Source organism: Triticum dicoccoides, chromosome 3B (assembly GCF_002162155.2).
Source record: "Triticum dicoccoides isolate Atlit2015 ecotype Zavitan chromosome 3B, WEW_v2.0, whole genome shotgun sequence".
Taxonomy (NCBI): domain Eukaryota; kingdom Viridiplantae; phylum Streptophyta; class Magnoliopsida; order Poales; family Poaceae; genus Triticum; species Triticum dicoccoides.
The window spans coordinates 753,259,604-753,266,089 of NC_041385.1; the positions used below are offsets into that span (position 1 = coordinate 753,259,604).

Sequence of the window (6,486 nt, forward strand, 5' to 3'; positions counted from 1 at the left end):
CCCCTCCCCGATAACTTCGACATGAGGGGGTCGATATACCCCCTCCGGGATAACATTTTTTTCTATGTATATGTCGTCATTGTCGATATACCCCCTCCCAGATAACTTTGACATGGGGGGGGTTGATATACCCCCTCCGCGATAACATTTTTTTCTATGTATATGTCATCGTTGTCGATATACCCCCTCATCGATAACTTTGACATGAGGGGGGGTCGATACACCCCCTTCGTGATAACATTTTTTCTATGTATATGTCAATGTTGCCAATATATATACCCCCTCCTCGATAACTTCAACATGAGGAGAAGAAGAAGGAGAAGAAGATGAGAGGAAGAAGAGGAGAAAAAAATAAGAAGAGGAAGAAGAAGAAAAAAAGAGGAGAAGAAGAAGGAATAGAGGAAAAGAAGAAAAATAGAAAAAAAAATCTATTTTTTCTTCTTCTCCTCTATTCCTTCTTCTTCTCCTCTTTTTTTTCTTCATTTTTTTCTTCTATTTTTTTCTTCTTCTCCTCTATTTTTTCTTCTTCTTCCTCTTCTTATTTTTTATCGGGAACGAGGGTGTCGGGAACTAGGGTGTCGGAAACTAGGGTAGAGGGTCGAGGGTCGTCGAGGGGTCGAGGGTCGCCGAGGGGTCTATGTTTGCCACTATTAATATATCCATCTCTCATGTTTGTATATTAATTGCCATGTTGTAATATTTGCAGAAACTATGGATCAACAAAGAGATTTCAAGCAAGAAGAAATATTGGGGGACATAATCCGCGACGGAGGTGATGTCTTGTTGTTTCTCAACAACCTCGAAGAAGGTCTGGAAGGAGAGGAAGTAGGCCATAGTGATCAAACAATGGAGGAGGAAAGTCATGATCGTGATGGTGGCTCCGGCGACCGTGATGACGGCTCCGGTGACCGAACGGAGTCAGGATCAGCTGTTGCAAAGTCCGGCGAGGTATATATAGGATACTTTGTTTCGCGAAACATAATATTATTCTGTTACCCTACTTGAACTGACGGTTTCAGGTGGTTGTACTGATGATTTTCGAGCGGTTCAACTCATGCTTTCAGTTTTGTTTAACAAATCGTCTTCTTTAGTTCAATTTTTTTTTGCAATTTTTTTGTTAGAACGGGGCGTGTAATATATCATTGGAAAGCTCTTGACAACTATATTTGAAGTATATCGAATGTTTTTGAAAAATCATTATGGTTTAAGAGCAGTTTTGAAAAAACCGTTTTTTTTCAAAACCGAAAACATGAATCGTATTTTGGACTCAATTTTCAAATAGTTCGCCGGAATTGAGCAAATAAGATGGCGTTGGAAAGCTGGTGAAAATCTGCATCTTTCATATATGTAATGTTTTTTCTAATTCTATATGATCTAAAAGTAATTTGGAAAACGGTGAAATTCTGTGTGAAACGTATTTTTGCGATTTTTTGCAAACGATTTGTTGGATTGATGCAAATGATACGGCGTTGGAAAGCTATGGAAAATGCACAACTGTTTCATATAGAAATGTTTTTCTAATTCCTTACGGTTTAAAACCGAATTCGAATATGGTCAAATTTGATTTCAAACGTGATTTTTTTAAAGTTTGTCGAAATGAGGCAAATAATATACAGTTGGAAAGATATCGAAAATAAGAAACTTAATCATGTTGAACTTTTCTCAAATTCGCAACCGTTGAAGAGTAATTTGGATTACGGTGAGAACCATCGTGCTGTTTTTCTGTCAGAAAAAACAGAGTACTTGTACTGATCTACATGTGTGTTTGTACTGATATATTCTTCGGAGAGTAATTTTGAAAGGTTCCGAAAAAAAGTGTACTTGAACTGATGTTTGCATGGTTTTGTACTAAGCGTGTTTTCACTAACTAGACTTTGATTTGTTTTGGGTAATATTTTTGCTCGTAAGTTTTCAACGGTTTATTGTATCGTCGCCCTTGTACTTGCATGGTTTATATCATCAAACTGAATGATAGTTTTTTTCAAAAAGAAAATGTTTTTAACTAAACAATTTTTTACAATGATGTTCTGGACTTCTCTTATTTTACGACTTGTACTTTTCCCATTTGAATTGCATGGAGTTTCCTTTCGCTTGAATTTTTATAATACAAAACCGAATGGTTCACTTTTACCTCCTCTCTTTTAAAGCATACAAAACTAACAAACTAAAAGAAAATGGTGAGCATAGTGCATTTTTTTACCACAGTTCGTAATAGGGAGCACAATCCATGTGAATTGTATAAAAGATAAGTAACAGTAAATATGGATTATTGGTGTTTTTATAGAGTTTGTAGTACCATCACAATCACAGTTCATAATGATGTAATCTTTGTTCGTGCTCCGTTCAGAAAAAGATACACAAGTACATTGCGGCCAAAGTATTACAAACTGACAAACATAATAATCCACCTCGCTAGAACAGAGCATCTCAAACGGCTCTACTCCTATTGCACAGAAAACTGAACAACAAAATATGTTTGGCTAGAGTAGCAAAGGTACCAAGAAAAAGCACAATTCTATTAACTAACACGTGAAGTGGATGTACGCGTGCCTTGTAGCGTAGGGTTGTACTGACACACTCAGCATAAGGGGATTTCCAATTCACACAAGATCAAACTGCACCACTTCGTTATGCGAAGGCCGGCTGCCTGGGTCGTCACCGTCGAACTGAACCCCACGCCCCTGTTGAACTACTGAAATATTTTAGTACGGGTTAGATACAGTGCCAAACTAGTACCTGAAAATCTCATCCCCAGATATGCATGTCAATCTTCACAGTTGGAAGTAATCTAAGCTATCTCAAAACATCAAACTGATATATACATGCAAGAACAAAACCGGTACAAGAAAGACAAACAATCAATATGACGAGGAATCTCTAGATGAATAAGAACAGAGCATCAAGAAGATTCATCAAATTCATACCAAAAATATGAGGGGTCATGGTCGCCAACCAATAGGCTATGCAGGAGGAGGGCGCGACCTGCAGTTTCAGTGGTATATGTCTAATAATAATTGGAAGGTAGATGATCAGCCAGTGTCGGCCTCCAAGGCCAACAGCCTTCTTGACAACACACTGTAGACCGACCAACATGGACTCTATTGGGTTTAGTTTATTTATTCATGCACTGTTAGGCGTGCCCATTTTGAACTTACGAAGTTTTCTATACCCATCTGAACCTACAAAGTTTTCCTATAGCCGTTTTGAACTTACAAAGATTTTCTCGATGAACTTTCATGTGGTTTGTTTACAAGGAACTTTCATAAGGGAAATTCTCGCGCAATTGCACATGTACTGGTTATATTTTCTCCGAAACTAGAATGGTTTTCATATGTTTCGTACACTATGGTGATGAAAATAAACAGTTGGTGAGCACCAAGACAACTTTAACATGGGATCCATTCCCCCAAGTGGAAGCAATAGGAATTATTGCTTAGAAAATAAGCAAGTGCAAGTACAAGAGAGTAGGAAGAGTTGTACTTTTGGTGTAAGCATACATGAGCAGGGCTTGCGCGGAGGCCGCGTGAGGAACTGGTTGAGGACGACCACACTAATGTTTGTGCTGCTGCCGTTGTGGCAAAAGGGGCAACGACCTGTGTTGGTTGCAGGAGCTGGACTGACCACCTAGGCATCACATCAAAGTAACTAGCAAGATTAATCACTACTTTTTACAAGAATTAGCCAGCAATTAAAAGGGTGCGAAATAATAGTTCTAGTAATTATAATTTCCAAACACTAGTAGCAACCACTGTTTTTGGTTCAATTTCCTATGAATAAAAACACTCCTGGGTGGACACACAAAATCATGATAAAAACAGTGGCAGCAAGAAGCAATCATAAGTGAATATGCAGTAGTGCTATAATGGAATATTAGTCAGAATCAAAGTTCATGTAACTATGGCACACACATCATAGAATATTTTTGAACTTACATAATCCTGAAACAGGAACTTCATTTTTCAAAAAATTAGCAATTCTAAATGCACTAGCAATGTAATTGAATTCTTTAGACCATAGTAATTGAATTTCAAGCAAATTTCTTTATAAAACATTTTGTTTTTCCATTTGCACAATAATTATGTCCTTGTCAGTACGACTCATCAGAATTGTAGAACGACATCCTTTTCAGTACGACTCATCAGTACTAGTGCTCTTTTTTCCAAAAAAATGTGTTAGAATAGAAGCATTTTTCTTATATGGATGTTACTTTTAATATTAAGAATATTACTGATCAGTACTAGTATTTTGTGTAAGTCATACTGATCAGTACTGCTACTTGTTGTACTGCTGAGCACTAGTACTGATCTAGCTAACACAGAGAATGTTTCATCTAGTGGACTTCTAACATTACATTAGAAAAAGCGAGCTACGAAATAAACAACTAGATTAGAATAGAAGCATTAGCTTGTATTAGAAATGATGAGCTACGAAATAAACAACCAGATGGGAATTTGTTTCAAGTCAGTTTTGCTATTTTTGAATTTGATGCATGCTGCACTATAGGACTGCTACTGGTTTGCAGGTTGCACTTGAGTACTTTTAAATTGTTTGCATAGTTTACTACAGAAATCTTCACTACTTGAAAACTCTTGCCAGACTAGGCACCCCCAAACAATTACCAAATACATACTAGACTATTAGACCTACGGTAACACCCTAATGCAATTACATAATCATCAAATTAATGTAGGAGTTGCAAACAATTATCAAATGTGAAGCTACTATGTGTACACTTCTTTCTCTAAAATATATCAAAAAACACAAAATCTTCTACAGAGCAGAGGGGAGTTTATTTTGTAACATGGTATAAATGCTTGCTTAAACATATGTTGCCCATCCTCAGCTAATGGGATTAGCGATATGTTTTGTTACGGGGGTTTGCATATGGATGAACTGACTAACCCATTTTTCTTGTACTGAAGCTTGTTTTCAAAAATTGAAGACAATGCAAATATTATCTACAATATGGACATTACGATCGGGGAGTACATGAACCGAATAGCATTCAAAAGATGAAGTGTAAAAATGAAGCTCCAAAAGCCCTTACGATCTTTGAACTACATGCGAAATTGAAATGTAGTGCATCAATCACAGTTGCAAACACATAAACAGTAGCAACAATTCTCCAGCTCAGGACGACCAGGAAATAGACGAACTGAAACACATTCAAAAGTTGAACTGAAAAAAAAAATTGAAGTTCCACTCAGATATCTGACACAAAGCATAGTGGACTTATGTTCTTGTGTACTTTGAACTCTTAAAGTTTTGAAAATTGAACATTTTTTCCTTTGTGTACTTTGAACTCTTAATGCTAGTTGGAGACAAATACCTTTTCTGTTGTGTACTGAGAAGAGAAAAAATAATTTTTCATGCTAAACTGCTGCTTTTTTGGATTGACAGTGGAAAATTACAGCGCACAGAAAAACTGCTGGAACATAGGAATAACAACATCAAATATCATCAAAATATTTTTGCTTCTCATAGGCATTTCGACAAGAAACTATAGAGCGTCAAATTTAGCACATAAGTAGCATGAGATTTGAATGAGCATCAGCAAAAAGAAATAGCAACATTAGCTGTCTTTGTGATTCCACCACGAGGCACTAGGGGGAAGATGGGGAAGGGCGTAGTCGACGGTGCTGTGCCACGGCAAGGAAGTGGGGCTGGGGACGCAACGACGCTCTAGGGGAGGGAGTCGGTCGGCGGCGGCGCACTAGGAAAGGGAGCCGGGCGGATCCAGGTTGCTGCTGCAATGAACGGCATGCAGTGGTGGTGTCGAACAACCTGCAGTGATGGCGTCGAACGGCCATGGCGGCAGTGGGGGGCTTATGTTCCTTTCTACGTAGTACTGAACTATTGAAAGTTTGAAATCTAATCTTTTGTTCTTAAGTACCAATACTACATAACACATAAATCCAATTTGTTTATGTGTACCAATAATTTTGTTCTTTAAGTTTCTGCACTTTTTTTTGCTATAACGACTATAATCATTTCTGTACCCCTTCCAATGATATTTTTGAACTTCAATTATAAATAAAGAACACATATTATAATTTAGATTGTCAGTCCACATAGCACTACTACAAAAAGGGCTATAGATGGAATGACCACTAATGGCGCACCTGTGATGTGGTGCGCCATTACTATATAGTAATGGCGCACCAGGTCTCGGTGCGCCATTAGTAATATATTACTAATGGCGCACCTGGTGTGTGGTGCGCCATTAGTAGTTTTGAAAAAAAACATAAAAAAAATTTGTTACTAATGGCGCACCGTTGCATAGTGCGCCATTACTAATTGACATAGTAATGGCGCACCACATCCGTCGTGCGCCATTAGTAGTTTTGAAAAAAAAAGTAAAAAAAAATAAAAAAAAATTGTTACTAATGGCGCACCATGTCTCGGTGCGCCATTACTAGTTTTAACTAGTAATGGCGCACTTTCCACTGGCGCGCCATTACTAAGTTTTTTTCAAAAAAAAATCAA

The 6,486-nt window shown here is 37.6% G+C and overlaps 1 long non-coding RNA gene across 1 annotated transcript in view; it reads right to left on the bottom strand.

Moving 5' to 3' along the window:
• Positions 1–2,534: 2,534 nt before the first annotated feature.
• The window catches only part of LOC119278274, a 5,538-nt gene continuing 1,586 nt past the window's right edge, over positions 2,535–6,486 (bottom strand). Inside the window, exons 2-3 of the long non-coding RNA XR_005137674.1 lie at positions 3,498–3,624; positions 2,535–2,689 (exon numbers count right to left, since the gene is read on the bottom strand). This is a non-coding gene — a long non-coding RNA (uncharacterized LOC119278274). The remainder of the gene's footprint in view (positions 2,690–3,497; positions 3,625–6,486) is intronic.